This window comes from Sylvia atricapilla, chromosome 2 (assembly GCF_009819655.1).
Source record: "Sylvia atricapilla isolate bSylAtr1 chromosome 2, bSylAtr1.pri, whole genome shotgun sequence".
Lineage (NCBI taxonomy): Eukaryota > Metazoa > Chordata > Aves > Passeriformes > Sylviidae > Sylvia > Sylvia atricapilla.
Window position 1 is genome coordinate 9,639,521 of NC_089141.1, and position 16,725 is coordinate 9,656,245.

Sequence of the window (16,725 nt, forward strand, 5' to 3'; positions counted from 1 at the left end):
GCATACAAATATTACAGCATTCAATCAAGCATTTCAGAAGCTCCATCGTAAGTGATTTTTGGATAGCCAAAAATTGCTTCTAGGGGATCTTTCTAAAACATCAGCCACTGCAATAGGAGCAGGATTTATTATTTTATTCAGCACACACAGGTTACCTTGCATCTCTCAGCAGATGATTTCACTCTCTGCACTTCTCTCAGGGCTCTCTGAATCTCCCAACTTAATTATGATTATTATGAATAATTTATTCTCCACAAACATTGCTTTGTCTCGTCTGTCTCTTTCCCAGTTTCCACTGCTGGTCACTGTAAAGGCTCTGGGAGTACCTTGCTGTCACCCTTTTGGGAGTCTGAAAATCCCATGTTTAATAGGCTGTTTCCTATTGCTTAACTGCTCCCTAATCTATAACATTCCCTTTTCCTGTTGTCCTATAACTTTAATTTTTTAATAGTGTCTTGCTGGGGCTTTTGTAAGTAGCTTTTTGTGGTGGTTTATTCCCCAGTTCTGGACTCTTTAGCCACATCTGAAGGATTTGGGTTGAGTTATTTTGCTTCCCATGCTGTGTGTGTTTGTCTGAGTGAGGGCACTGCAGCATTCCAGCCACTTTGCTTCATGGGAAAGGAGACATTGGCTAATTCCATGATAATCCTTAGGACACTTGTTAAAGATAAGGACAAGTCTTGTGCTGTTACACAGTGAGTGATTTGAATGTGATAAAGGATTTTCAAACACATCATAGACTGGGTATTCTAAGTTTCCCCTGACTTTTAAAGTAAATAATATTTGTTTTTTTTTGCTTCAGTATATATTTGCTTTCTCTTCCCTCATGAAGTTCTCCAGAAATGTCCAATCTTTCCATACTTGGGATAAACATGGAGCAGCTCTGTATTTGCTATTTTTCCTTTCTAGCTTGTTTAAGGTGTTCTGAAGTTTTGTTTAAGCTCTTCTTGATTTGGATTTTGACTCATTTGCTTCCTATTATTTTGTTTTCCACTGAGCATCCTCCTCCCTGCTCTCCTGTTCTCCCATTTTTGGAGGTTCTCTCACATTCCTCAAGCAGACCACAAGCAGAGTCTGTTGCCTTTAATTTTTTGGACTCTTCTTACATGAAATGATCCATATTTTAAATCCTCCTGTGAACAGATGCAAATTTCTATGTCACTCTACGCATTTTAGAGAACACTGGCTTTTTCCCTGTCCCAAATAAGATTTTATTCTTGGCAGGGAAGAGCTGAAGTGCTGTTTGTTTGCAGAATTTCCGGATGACTGACGGCATGCTCAGCCCTCAGAGTCCTCACGGTAGACGCAGCTCTTGCTATTGGAAAAATACATCAGAAATCCCAAAATGAAGCAGGGAATGTGCAGTATTCCCAAGTTAGGAACACCATGTGTGGATTTTGATGGCAGTTTGTTTGATTCGGAGATGTAGGAGAAGTGATATCTTTCAGATGCGTTTCAGGGAGAGCCAGAACATCTTTTTTTTCCTTTTCCTACTCATCCGGAAACACTTAGAAATGAGCAATTCCACCTATTTGTCTTGTTGATGGCTGTTTTCTCCTGGTATAAGGAAATACTTTCCACTTGTATTAGACCATTATCTCACACGGATGTGGAGCAGATTTCCATTTGCTGTTCTTGGCTGGGAAGGACATCATGAGAGAATTCTGCGGGAAGCTGGGGAAAGAAAAAGAGAATTTGAAGTGCCTTAAGCTGCTGACTTAACCTGAAAATTCCTCTTTTTTGGGGTGACTGAGTAACAAGGGAAGACACTGTGTCACTGATGGGGGTGCTGCTGCATTATTATTATTTTTATTTGGGGCTGGCAAAGCCTTTTGGTGCCATTAGGATGCTGAGCCCCAGGATGTTGGGATGCCTTTTGTAACTCTGCCAGTGCTAAATCTCTCTCCCAGAATAATTCCCAGCTCTTTCACCTGTGTTGCAGGAAGACTTTGAAAAGGGAGTTGTCGGGTCAGATTGCCTTCCTTTAATAACTAGAAATCCCCTGGAATTTCTTGGTAAATACCCTGCAGGATATGCTCCTGGTATAGGTACCCATCAAACTCTGGCCTTGGAATAGCTCAAAAGCCATAAGTAAATATATTCTTGGAATTACATTTTAAAATTGGTTTTCATCTTCGACTCGTTTTGAAGTTAAAACCTAATTATGAATATTAAATTCAGGTTAAAGAATCAAATTTTCTTTTGGTTCTGCATTAAATGAGCTGCCAGGACTCACCTGGTGGTGACAGGCTGGGAAGGAACATTCTCAGAGGTGGCGTCTCTAAACTGCAGACTCTAGCCTAAAACTGTATTTTAAACATAAATTTGCATAGAATGCAGGTCCTGTCTTTCAGAGAAGAAAGATTTAATTGCCTCTCCCCCAGCTGGCCCTATCTACGATGAGACTGCAGTGGAAAAGCAGGATTCATGCCTTGGAAAAAGGGGTGTTTGCCAGATTCTCATCTGAATTGTAAAGAGCAGCTTTGGCTTTGAAATCAGCCGTGAGTTCACGGTGCCCTTTCATGAATGAGTGAATGAAGGATGGATTTGGGCAGTGTTGTCTGTTATTCTGGTAGTTTGTGTGACGTGGGCCAGTCCCATAAAATCCAGTGGAAAATTCCTCCATGTGTTTTGTGTTGCTGGAAGTTCAGGTTGTGCTGGTTGATTGAGAAGGGGACATTGAAACACGTGTTGGCTGCAGTTAAAAAGGACAGTGTTTACTGGTCATCCCAGCTGATCTCATCCCAGGAAACATCAACTGTTTGTGCTGCTCAAACCACTGGAACACTTCTGGAATTGAAGAGTTCTTGCAGCTGTCCCAAACTGGCATCTCCGTGGAGTGCTAAGAAACTTTACTCTGTCCACAGTGCCTTGGATGTGATGTAGAAATCTGAGGGATCAGGCAGAGTGAATTCCAGCAAAGCCATGATGGTCACGAGCCCTTTTTCAAATTCTAGCTGATTTCAGGGCCAGGCAACTCCTAAGTTGGTGCAGTTGGCTGATTTAGTATATTTTGATCTTGTTTTGCTGCTTTGAACCAAGATCACTAAGAGAGAATTAATTGGGAGTTAATTGTAGCACGATTGGATTAACTGTACGCTGGAGTTCCTGCCGTCAGAGTGGCTCAAAGTTTGTCTGGATTAGGTCAGGAACAGTGCAACAGTCCAGTAGCATCCCTGTGGTCCCAAAGCCCCATATTTGGAAAAGCTTTGCGATTTTGAATAAAAAATGAAAAGGAAATAGACACACTCAGCATATAAATACTTTACCCAACCGGCATATTTTCTGCAATCATTAAATACCTTGAAAAGATCCCTTCCAACCCAAATCTGTGGATGATTCTGTGATCTTGATAGTGAGGATTGGTCAACTCTGCTATTAATTATAAAATCCAATGGAAGCTGAATTGGTGCAGTCTGGTTGACCATCTTAGACCCTGCTGCCTGAAAAGTTTTATCCACTTATTCCAAGACTCCTGAAAGCAGTTACTCTGGAGTCATTTAGTTGTAACATGACCTGGCTTGTCTCAAAATGACAAGAAGTTTTGACTTTGCCAGAAGTTGCCAAATAGAGCCATCTGTTTTCTCATACTCTAATTGCTCATCCAAACAGCTCCGTGGATCCAAGGAAAGCAGGGAGCAAGAGGAGCCAAGTGTTGATGGGCTGTTTTGAGGCTCTTGGTGTGGTTTGAGACTCCATGGCTCTCTGGCAGTGGGAAGCCATTCGCTGTGTCCTGTCCCTCCATCCCCTGTCCCCAGTCCCTCTCCAGCTCTCCTGGAGCCCCTTTAGGCCCTGGCAGGGGCTCTGAGCTCTCCCTGGAGCCTTCTCCTCTCCAGGTGAGCACCCCCAGCTCTCCCAGAGCAGAGGAACTCCAGCCTTTGGAGCATCTCAGTGGCCTCTTCCTATCATTTAGGAATAGCCAAGTTTATTTGTTCTTCAAGGCAGATCTCTGTAATTTGTTTTGAGTTTTGCTTTAAGTTTATGGATATTTTTAATATAGTTCCAATGCTGTGAACAAGAGCTTTTAACTTGCTAATCTGTGAATTTGCACTGATTATTGACAAGAGGTGTGAAAAGGAAATTAAATGACACTTATCCTAATAAAGAGTGAATTGTGACCAGATATTGGGGAAAAAATTCTTACCTGTTTGTGTGGGGAGGCCCTGGCACAGGGTGCCCAGAGAAGCTGTGGCTGCCCCTGGATCCCTGGAAGTGTCCAAGGCCAGGTTGGATGGGGTTTGGAACACCCTGGGCTAGTGGAAGGTGTCCCTGCCCATGGCAGGGGGTGGCACTAGATGATCTTGAAGTTCCCTTCCAACCCAAATCAGTCTGGGATTCTCTGTCTTTCCTTGTCCTTTTGCTGTGCCCAAACGTTGCAATGTTTTTGTAGCATCTTTGGGTGAAATACCTGCTCTTGGCATGGTACTGCTGATCCAGCCAGCCAAAAGATGTGGAAGACTGGAGCTGGAAAAATGATCCCTTGTTCTGCAAGTTCAGGGATCCATAATGATTCATCTTCAGGCTGTTTGCAGCTGAGGGAGCAGAGCAAGACCCAGCAGTTGCTGATGGTGAGAGGAGGGGAACTGCCAAGGCACAGGCAGTGGCATTCCCGAGATTCCCTGGCTGGAGGGCTTTCCTCAGCCTCCCTGCTGAAGAGAGAATAAGTTTTTAGATGCATGAAGGGCCTGTTCAGTGCATCTCTCCCGACTTGCTCTCAGCCAGATGTGGGACTTCATGTGTAATGTCACCTTCAGGTCTGCAGCTTCCAGTTAAACCAGTGCTTGTACTTCACAGAGATCCATATTCCTGATTTAATGCATAGGTTTTCCCCAGTCAAGGAGTCATGAAGTCATTTAGAAATCTGGACAAATTGAATTCTGTGGAGCAGCTTTGGATTAACCTGAAACCTCTGTTAGTTGATGTCTTTGGATTGATTGGTGATGGCTCTGTCAGGAGATACACGGACCCATACGAAGTCTCTAACTTGTCAGGAATATGTAGGACATACGGGATATGGACCAGCAGATCACCTCATTAACCCAGTCACCCCAAAAATCTTGGTCAGGAGGGAGCCAAACCCACCTCAGGTGCAGTACAACTTCCAGCCCTCTCTTGGGCAGTGGGACATGGGCACAGACTTCAGGTTACACCAAACCAGAGCAGGGTACGGTGTGTGATTGATTGCCCCAAGGCTGGTGCTGAGACAGAAGTGATGTGAAACCGTAATTAGCCACTCAACCGAGTGATTTGCCCAGGTTGTGTGGGATACAAAGCAGGATGTGTGAACACCCAGCCAAGGAGCTTTGCAGGAAATGAGCCGAGGTCGTGGGCAGAAGCTGCTGGAACAGCTGTGGGCCTCTTTTTTTTTGGGAATGTTGAAGGTTCTCAAACCTTTCCAGGGCTGCACATACTCACTGTTCTCATCACCGGAGTTCCTACTGCTCATCTGAAGCCCTACTTTGTTTTTTGAGCAAACAGTGCACAGCCTTAAAAAGCCCAACAGAACAGGATGCTTTTTCTTTCCTGGTGAAAGCAAGTGTTAAAGACTGGATTACAAGATGGGAAATGGAGTTGTATTTTTATGTGGCTCTTTTGTAATTGCAGGATTATGTTGAACAAAGATCCTCTTCAGCTACACCAGTATTTCATTCCCTTTGGATGCTGGTGACCCCAGGGCTTTCCTTACCACGTTAAACTCTCTGAGATGAAGTTTTTCACTCTATATTCAAGATGGAATTTCCTTTTTCTGCTTCTTAGTATTTTGTTAACCTATTTTAGGAATGATTTCTCTGGATTTATACCAAATATAGCAGCCATGACTCAGCCTCTGTTCCTGGTTTTGGATTCAGAGATGCACTTGCTGCTTTTGTATTCCTTCTGCCTCTGTAATTTCCCCCTCTAAGTTTCTAATCCGGTCCCCCCTGCATTCCTCCAGGAGGTTCCTTCAGTTTACATGATTTTCCTGTTGATCTCAGGATTTTCAAGATTTTCAAAATATTTTATAAATGGGCAGCAGGAAGAAGAATTCAGCGCAGGGGACAGGACAAGAGTGAAATGGTTTTAAACTGAAGGAGGGTGAATTTAGATTAGATATTGGGAAGGAATTCCTCCCTGTGAGGGTGGGGAGACCCTGGCACAGGGTGCCCAGAGAAGCCATGGCTGTCCCTGGATCTCTGAAAGTGTTCAGGTCAGGTTGGACAGGGCTTGGAGCACCCTGGGATAGTGGAAGCTGTCCCTGTCCATGGCAGGGGGCGGGACTGGATGGTTTTTAATGTCCTTTCCTACCTAAAGTCTAGGATTCCATAATGCACCATATCCAGCAGGCTGTTAGACTGTCACAAAGCCCTCAGCTGGCATTTTAATGTAAAAGTGACAGATCTGGAACTGCAGCGTCCTTCTCGTGGCTCTGGGGAGATCCTGTTCCTCCAATGGCACCTGTGGAGCAAAATTCCTTTGTAGCTTCCTCCCCAGCACGGACTGTCCTCTGCTGGGGCCATGGTGGGGTTGTGGCCTGGCTGCAATCAGTAACCCATGGCACACATTGTCCAAGAGCCACAGGCTGAGACAGGCTGCACACAGTGGGATGCAGATGGCTGGAGAGGCACGGGAAGCTTGTCAGTGATGCCAGCTCTGAATTCTAAGGTGCTTCAGGGGCTGATGAGGATTTTTTTTTTTTTAAGTGTCCTCTTAATTGCTGGTAATTGGCGGCACAACCTGAGCAGTTCTGTCTCATGTTCAGTTCTGTGTTTCCCTGCCCTGATGTCTGCAGAAGATTTTCAGGATCAGGTGGCAGCAGTGAAATGCAAATCAGGAGTTTTAGCATTTGTATCAAATATGCTCCAGCAGAAGGAGATTACAAGTCCTGGGTCAGCAAGAGCTCAGGAGTGTAGCTATGGAGCTGCTGCTGTGATGGGAATTCTGCTCTGTTCCTTCTACAAGGCTGCCTTGACAGATCATAGAATCATGGAAAGAACCCACAAGCATCGAAATCCAACTCCTGGCCCTGCACAGACACCCCAACAGTCCCACCCTGTGCCTGAGAGCATTGTCCAAACACTGCTGGAGCTCTGGCGGCCTTGGGGCCATGCCCATTCCCTGGGAGGCTGGTCAGCGCACCTTCTGGGTGAAGAACCTTTTACTAATAGTAATATTTTGCTTCTGCCAAGATGTTGTGTTCTCCCGTGAAAATGCAGAATTAAATCCTTCCAAAATGGTGTTCCTGTCCTTCAGTATCAGACCTGCCTTTCTCTTTCCAGCGAGTGGACAGGTATTTTACATCAGATAAAAGACCAGGAGAGGTGTAGGCACAAGTTTCATGTTTTTAGAGCTGCTTTTAGTGTTGGCTGAGCTGCACAAAGGAGAGATGTGAGAACATCAATAACAGCTTCACCTCAGCTTCTTCCACACCGAGCTGGAAGTACCTGCGGGCTCATGTTCATTTAAAAACTAAGAGTGGGAGCAAGGGAAACCTGGGCTTCCGCTGCCAAGGGCTTAAACACCCACAGAACACAGAGATGATCTGCTGCCTGTGGCAAACAGGCTGCCTGAGGGGGAAATTAAAAGTGCCACCCTAAAACCCTTTGTAATTACATTTCCATAGCCCTCAGCCACACTGGGAGGACAGATCTGACACTGCTGTGCTGATACCAAAATCTGGGCACAGCTGGGTTTTAATTTCCAGAGGAAACAGAAGGGTGTGAAGTGCATCTTCCTCTCCCTGTTTTGTGTATCTTCCATCTTCCTTTGGAATTGCACTAAGGGTGTTTTGCAAATTGAGGGATGCTGGTGGGATAGCACAGCCCCAGTATTACCAGTGAGGGACACCTGTGTCCTGGGAAATTTATGTGGAAATACCTTATGGAGGGTCATTCGCTCTGCTCTGATTCTAAATACAGGCATCATTCTGTTTAGATTCATATGGGTAGAAAAATAAAAATATAAAATATATATTACAAATGTGATTAAAGGTACACTATAAATTGAAAAGGAATAACCAGATTATTTTCTAGTTATTGAAAGGAGTAAATTTGGGGAGAAAATGTAGAGAAAGAGGAATCTTGGGGAAATGTCTTACTGTGTAACATTTGTTCGTTCTGAAGTGTGTATTCCCAGGCTCTCCAGATCGTAGAGGTCATGGCTACTCTCACAATTTGCCCTCCTTTTCTTTCCCTCAAGGACACTTTTTTCGCTCCTGTTGCCTGGCAATTCCTGTGAAGATTGCCCTGTGCTTTCCCTGTGTTCCCTGTGCTGGTCACATTGTCCAACATCTTAGGACTGCACTTCCAGAGGATGCACATCCAGTCTGGTTGCTCTCTTACCCACAGCGTGTACTGTCAACTGGGCTGCTTATTATATATTTAATTCCTTCTAGATCCCCTGTTAGTTCTTCCTTGCTGTTTGAACCATCTCTTAAAGCTAAATTAATCATTGAACAGAAACCAGGATCTCAGTTGCTGTTGTTTATTAAGGAAATATAAAACATGCCACCAGTATTTCACAAAACATCTTCTGGGAATACTGAGTTTATTCTCCAGGCATGGAAAAAAACTTGTGAATTCGTTAAAAAACAGAGCGAATCTTACCAAAATTAATCCCCTACCAGACTGTAGGTTTTATCACAGTTATTATCAATTTGGGCATTGTCAGAGGACAGAGAAATCAGGAGAAAGGAAATCTGTCTCTTGAGTAGGTGATATGCACCTGTTGTATGATTGATAGAGTTCATTTAAGATGAAAATTGAATTGTTAGGGAGAAATGATGGCAGAAAAAAGCCTTATTATGTACAGAGATGAGGCTTATCAGCATGAAAAGAAATGTGTCACAAATTGGTTGCAAATGAAAGGCCTGATTTTTTTTTCCTTCTTTTTCAAAAAGGCACAAATAAGGGTGTGCACTGTAAATCATGGAATTGCTGTGTAATGTGTGCAAGGATCTTTTGTGCAGTATAAAAAGGCTTTTTCTCTGTAGAGTTTGTATTATGAAGCTGTGAGGCTACAGGCAACTCTGTGTGCTTAAACCAGGTGGATTTATTCTGGCTACACCTGAATGCGTTGTAAAATCAACACTGAATTCTAAGAATAATTAGATTATCAGTCATAGGTACACTCATGGAATTGTTAAACTTGGAAACAGCCTCCAAGGACATTGAGTCCAAATGTTCCCCTGGCACTGCACCAACAGTGCTGGAGAGGGACTTGGGACAAGGGATGGAGGGACAGGACACAGGGAATGGCTTCCCACTGCCAGAGAGCAGGGTTGGATGGGATTTTGGGAAGGAATTGTTCCCTGGGAGGGTGGGGGGGCCCTGGCACAGAGTGCCCAGAGAAGCTGTGGCTGCCCCTGGATCCCTTGAAGTGCCCAAGGCCAGGCTGGACAGGGCTTATAGCACCCTGGGGTAGTGTAAGGCGTCCCTGCCCATGGCAGGGGTGGAACTGGATGGATTTTCAAGCTTGCTCCCAACCCAAACCACTCCATGGTTTTTGTGATCGTTTAACCTACACACGGATGCTGAAGCCCTGCATTTTCCAGTGGCTCCTTGGCTCCTTGACCTTGCAGCCAGGAGGGATCGATGTGAGATGAGTACAGATGTTCATGTGGAAAGGCCAATATTTGCTTGGCTGCTTCAGATTAAGCCTTTCCTTTTAAACATTTCTGAGAGACTTCCAGGACTTTTTTTAACTGTATTTTTTGCTGTCAGCATTCACTGTTATTTTAAGGAAGAAGGGAATGGCTGCTCTGCAATTTCTGCCATGCCATTCATTGCCCAAACCAGTCATCCCCCTGATGGAAAACAAGGATGCAAAGCTGGGTTTTCCGGCTGTCATAGGCTGGGGATTTAGTACTTCTTTTTTTCCTGATATAAACTGCAAGATGTAAGCTCCTTCAAACTTCTCTTCCCACTCTTTAGTTTGAGAAGGTATGTCCAGAAATCTGTGAAATGTATTAATTGTTGACTTGCTGTGGCCTTTCAGCCCTTTCCTTTGTGCTGCTGCAAAAGCATTCCTGCTTTTGGCTTCCTGGGCTGGATGTATTCACTGGAAAACTGAACAAATGTTTAGGTGAATAAAAGCACTGCAAAATCCTCTGTAATGGCAGGCTGGAAAATTCTTGGCTTTTCCAGTGATTATGAAGCATGAATATGCTAATTGAGTGCATATTGCGTGTGTTAGAGATCATGCTGTACATGCACTGATTATTGGCTTCTGTCCCTTGTACAGTGTCTGCCACTAACCTCAGGTAATTCCTGTATGGAATGTTTGACTTGTGTTTGAGGCCTAGGACAGCTTTACAGACATCTGTAGCCTTCATTTAAAGATTTCTATCGTGGTCATCTGTGTAAGCTTGCTTTCTGTTGTGCTGGTTATGTGTTGTTTTACTGCCTATTTCTGCAGGATTAGGCTCAAAGTCTATGAATGAAATGCCAAGTAGGACAGAATTCCAGTAGGATATGAGCTGGATAAATACTAGAGCAGTAAGGGATAAGTGCAGAATCACAGAATCCCAGAGTGACTTGATTTGGGAGGGATCTTAAAGCACAGCCACTTCCACTTCAGTCTTTGAGAGCTGGACATGATGAAGTGAGTCTTTGACATTTCATCCAACTATTTAATTTCATATTCTCACTTTGAACAATCTTTATTTTGCAGGCTTGTCATAATAATTGCAACACCACTGCCTTTGGTGTGGTTTTTTTTTAAGCCTGAGCTGTCCCATATTTCCTTAGGAAGTTGTACCAGTGCCTGAGCTCTGACTATGATTGTTGTGAATTTCTTAATTTCTTAATCTGAGTTTTATTTGTTCATCACTTGGCAGCTTTCCCCCCAAAAGTCGCCAACTTCTTTTGCTTATTTTTCAAGTTGCACCAAGTTGCCCCATATATTTTCTGGGTTTTGGTGAGGCAACATCAAGCCCAACATAAATCTGGAATCTATTTTTCTCCTTCCATGTAGCTTGGTTTCCAAATGGAGTGAGGGAATGCCACCGTCTGCCTGTCCTATGGATGGGAAAGACTTTCAGGCTCCTGGGCTTGTTAACACAGAGCCTCTTGCCAACACAAAATTACAAAAAGACGATGATAAACAAACTTCTTGCCAACGCTCCTTTCTGCTGACAGATTTAGTCTGGGCCCTCCTTCATCTTCCCTGGTACTGCTTTGTTTCAGAACGAAGATTCCAAAATATTTAAGAAAGAAGGGACTATTAGAGAGGATTGATCTCCACTGTTTGCACTGTTCATCTTTCTGTTTCCCACTCTCTAAACCTCATCTGGGCCCATCCATCAACGTGAGCAGAGGAAGAGAAGAGGACAGGGAGAGATTTGCTGTGCTGCCTGATGGGAAAGTGAGGCTGGAGCTGTTCTTAAACTCTGCCTTGGATTTCCAGTCTTGACCAGAGCAGAAATCCCACAAGTGACCAGAAAACAGGACCTGGGTGAAGATTTCTAGAGAACACCAAGGAACAAACATGGCTGGAAGTGACAAATTACAGCCAAAACCTGCAGCAAAGTGGATCTGACCAAATAAAGCCCAGGGAAGCCTGACCCATCTGTCATTAAAATAACATCTCTGCTCTCATCTGATTTTAATTCCAGGAATACTGTATTGCTGATGTGCCAGCTTTGTATGGTGTGATTGACTCACAGACAAATTTAGATGTTTATCCATTTGCAATCCATGGGAAGGAGTGATGTTTTCAATATTCGGGATTTGGCTTCAAGAGGATTCTCCCATTTTGGAGAAAGTAATTATAAAAATGGAGGGAGGGTAATTAGTGGTAGTGGTTGGAAATTTTGGAGCAAAACATAAATTAAAGCTTATCTTTGAGGATAATGTGATGGAAAATGGGTATTACACCTGAATCTTGGTCCTGCCAGTCTGGTTTACCTTAGAATCATGGAATCAGTTAGGTTGGAAAGTCCTTTGTGACCATTGAGTCCAACTGTGAACCCAGGCCAAGGCCACCACTGACCCGTGTTCCCTGAACACTTCCAGGGATGGTTGTTCCACATATTCCAATGCTTCCAGTGAGTTCACCCTTGAACCCATTGCTCTCCTGCATCTTCTCTGCATCTGTAAAACAAAGCCAAAGAGGTGATCAATTATTTCATGTTTTCAAAGAGCTTGGAAGGGGGAAAGATTATATTTATTAGTGTCAGAAATTGCAATTGCCTTTTTATGGATATTACTTTTGCGCCTGGTTGTTCTGTCTGACTCCTGCAGTGCTGCTTCTCTTAGGGCAAGGAGCTGTGGTTGGCTGGGAGAAAGGTCTAAAGCAGCTCGAGAAGGCTCAGATAAGAAAGATAACTGAGAATGTTTTGGTTTTTTTGTAGTGACTGGGTGATGTTACGGGATAGGTGTTTATAATTCAGGCTTTTCCTGGTGGACAACCCAAATCTCCCAAGGCAGTGCTTGTGGAAAAGAAGGAGCAGGGAGAAGTGTCTTCAAGCTGTGTGTTCCAGGAAGCCTTTTCAGCAGAACATAACGAAGTAGCATAGGAAGATAAAAGAATGGAGATAATCAGCTGGAGAAGGCTGTGGCTCAGTTGGAGAGTACCGAGTACAAGAGTACAGCAGGGTTCATCTCCAAAGGGAAAGTCAGCAAGGCCTCAAGTTAGAGAAGTTAATAGGAATATATCAAGGAAGTCGTTTGAGAACTGCTGAGAGTGGTTTGGGACTCACTGGGGCAGATATGTTAGATCTTTTAAAAAATACATGTATTTATTGGTTACCTGCTGGTGAAACCCATCAGACTTGCAGATAAAAAGCTGTGAATTTGCAGCAAGGAATTCATCTGCATTAAGACATTTTCTTCTCTGGAAACAAGTTAATATAGCCCCAGCTGTGCCAGAATCTTTCGGTTTTTCTCATTCTGAAATTTATTGTGGGGGAGCTGGTTCAAGGCCAGGTTGAATGGGGCTTGGAATAACTTGGTGTGGTGGAAGGTGTCTCTGCCCATGGCAGGACTTGGAGCTGGATGAGATTTCAGGTCTTCCCAATCCAAACCAGTCTGTGAGTCTACGATTCAATAATTTCTCATTTATTTAGGCTCAGAGGGGTGTTTGTGTAAGCTCTGCCTGATTCAAATAGTCAAACACAGTGTGCAGATATTTTGCCACTCATGTTCAGTTTCACCTGTGCAACAAGTGATCCCATCTTCCTAGTCCTTTTCAGGGAGGACTTTTCAATATGCAGTCTATAATATTAAATTGAATTAATAACTCAATTATCATTTTTTGATCCTCTGGCTTTTAAGCAGATCATAAACTTCAGCAAACGAAAGGTCGAGATTTTTCGTGCCTCAGCATTTATTTTTTTGGGCAGTCTGAGGTCAGCAAATTCCAAAGTCAAGAGCTGCTTTGTGCTTATAAATTCTCCATTTCATTTTTCATACAATGAAGATAAAAGGGCTTGTTGCTGTTAGAGATGTCGGGCTTTTCTCAATTGGAAGTGTGCAGATTTATTTAGTTCTTCATCTCAGAGGAAACAGTAGGTGATGAGAATGTGGCTCCTTGGGGTTTTGTCTCCCAGGATACTCTCCTGTGTCTCCTCAGTGAAGATTTGAGTGCTCCTGTCCTGGTTTGGAGGTGGAGCTGATGGAAGGTGCTATAGGACTGTAAATTTTTGGGATCAGCTTTGTTTTCCCTTTGCTGTTTTTTGAGATCAGGAAGGTCAAGTGCTCTAGTGAAATCTGTTGCTCCGAGGCATTTCTATGAAGTTTAGTCCTTTCCCTCCACTGGGGAGGTTCACATCAGCTGGGAGAGGAGAAGGCAGTTCCTGGGGTAGTGGCAGGTGTCCCTGCCCATGGCAGGGCTTGGAGCTGGATGATCTTTAAGGTCTTTCCCACCCAAACCAGTCTGGGTTTCCATGTGTCAACCTGATATGTTCATATTGTATAAAACCCTGCTGCATTTCCATAGCAGGTTCAATATTTTGTTTCCCATGAGAGATGTTCAATCCACTCTTAAGTTAAGGTGTTGCTAAAAAAAAGAATCAATTAAAGAAGCAGCTGCTCATTGTGGAAACCAATCTCCAAGCTTGTGCCCACTGTCCCAGACATTTTTGGGGAAAGGTGGGATATACCCTGGTAACTTGCCTAAATTAACCTTTAACAGATGAATTGGAAGGTAATTTAATTATTGTTTGGTGGATCCCAAGTGAGGGTCAAGCTTCAAACGACTTAAGTGTAAAATTGTCAGAAAATTAGTGGAATTTGCATGGAGTGTAAGGTCAGGAGGCCTTTTCATGTTCAAGGAGACTTTGGCTGAATATTATTAGCATGCAATTTGTATAAAATTCATTTAAAGAGGTGATCTGCAGGTCAAGGAAGAAAAGTATCTCTTTTCTTTGTTCATACTCTCTCATGTTGGTTCTGTGCCACCTGATGTGAAATAAATGACTTCTGGCACATAGAGAAAATACCATCCTCTCTCCAGAGTTTTAGGAATGGGTCTCTCAAAAGGCGTTGCATCCCAGTGCCACAAAAAACAAGGCAATGGAAGCTTAAAGGGAAAATCACCTTGACACAAGGAATGACTTGAAAGAAAATGGAAAAATGTTGTTCAGAACAGCTCCCGTTTCCATTGTTTACTCTTTTCTTTTCAGGGTCAGAGCTACTATTTAATTTTTGGAGAGCCTGAAAGACTCACCTGTCCATGTCACCGTTTTAAAAACCCTGCAAAATGTATTTATTTCTCTGTTTGTGAAGGTTTCATTCCTTTGTTCTGAAAAGATAATGATAGGGAAAATCCTGGTTTTTCCACACCTGCTTTATTCTTTTAGGTTTTGTATTGGGTCAGAGGTTGGACTTAATGATCTTGGAGATCTTTTCCAGCCATAGTGATGGGGGTTGCAAACCCCCCCAGTGGAGGTGGGGGGAATCTGGGCACTTCCAAAGGCACAAAGTAAACCAGTGATGGAGGAAAACAGTGGGATGAGGTGTTCCTGGTGTCCTGTGTCCGTGGGAGTTTGGAGATGTGGTGATTCCTGATTCCCAGGGGTGGGGGACACACTCATAAAATCATTAAGGTTGGAAAAGCCCTCCAAGGTTGGAAAAGCCCTCCAAAGTCATGGAGCCCAGCCATTCCCAACCCAGCAGTGACCCATTCCCGACCTCCCCTGTGGCTCTGTTTGCCCTTCATGTGGAGCAGTTCCCTCCTGTGATGGGGGAATGTCCTGCACTTTCACAGGAAGGATGAAATAGATGAAAACGTAACCAGGTTACAGCCACAAAATATCCCAAGACTGTTTGCTAGCAGCTTATTCCCATGGCATTCCTGCAGGACTTACTCCTTGCTGGAGTCTCTAGGAGCGACTGAGCGTCGCTATCTCAGGGATTAGGAAGCACTGGAAGCTCCTGCAATAGAGCAGCACTGGTGTTTGTCTCTTTATAATTAATTTTTAGTGGTCTTTTTGTTGGGTATTCATGGCCACAAGCGAACTCCGCAGGTTCTGGCGGTGCAGGAGGTTTAATTTTGCTAATCCTGTTTTATTCCCATTTCAGTGTAGCTGTTTCAATGCCACAACATGATGCCTGCAATGAATTTCAAATGTATTTTCGGATGGCATTGTCTTGCAGAATGGGAGAGAAAATCATCCCTCCCAAATGCTGTTTGCAGGGGCTCTTTCCTGCTGTCTGGAAATCCCACCCAGCATAACAAAGCAGGGAGGAAGCACAAACCTCTTCCTCACAAGCTCTCAAGCTCCCATCACGATTGCAACCTTTTTATCTGGGATAAAAAGCGTTTTCTTTCATCCTTCTCAGGAAGAGTGTTTTGATTTTACTATTTGGTACAACACCTAATGCAAGCCACACATATGCAGTCTTTTTTTCCCCCAAATTATGATTTTTTTTATACCCTTCACACACACAAGAGTACAAATGAAATGATGCTGGCATTGAAAAGGCACTTTAGAAAAGCAGCCGCATTTCCAGCCCTGTCTAGGAGCAGGTCCAGCTGTCACTGGGTGGTTTTTGGGGAGGAACAATGGAAAGGTGAAGCGTTACCCTCATAAATTTTATTTCATAGAATCACAGAATGATTTGAGTTGGAAAGGAGGTTGAATCCCATCCAGTCCCACCCCTGCCGTGGGGCAGGGACACCTTCCACTAGATCTGATGCTCCAAGCCCTGTCCAACCTGGCCTTGGGCAGTTCCAGGGATGGGGCAGCCACAGCTTCTCTGGACAGCCTGATCTTACACTGATCTTCTTAATGCTCTGCTGTGTGTTAGCGAAGCCACTGGTGGAATTCTGAGTCTCTCTGTCTCTTCCCACTTGTTTATAACCCTGATTTCCTTTGCTTTGAGAATGGCTCCTTCAGTGCTAACTTGGGGGTGGAGGGACAGCTAATTAATTAAGCACTAATTGTTGTCAAGTCAATCGGTGCTAACATTTAACGTTTGACTTGTTTACTCTCCGGAGGTAAAGCGGAAAGGAGTTAATGATCTAACAAATTGTGTCCCCATCATGAGGGACATGTTCGGAGAGAATGGTGTTATTTATGAACTGTAAAATAACACATTTTAACAAAACTCCCAGATTTTGAAGCAAGATGGGTTTGGTTCTGGTGTGAAATTACCACTAGATAGCTGTGGAGACAAATGCGTCGCCTAATAAAGCTTAATGACTGATTTTCCCATTAATCAGAATTGAGAATGTGCTTCATTAAGATAATTAACTGAGCCAGTTGCTTAACTGACAGTTAGGAGACACAAATTCCCAAGTCACTTG

At 43.7% G+C, this 16,725-nt stretch overlaps 1 protein-coding gene across 5 annotated transcripts in view; it reads left to right on the forward strand.

The window, feature by feature from the left end:
- The window catches only part of FAM168A (family with sequence similarity 168 member A), a 131,150-nt gene that overhangs the window by 49,840 nt on the left and 64,585 nt on the right, over positions 1–16,725 (forward strand). The window lies entirely within an intron of this gene.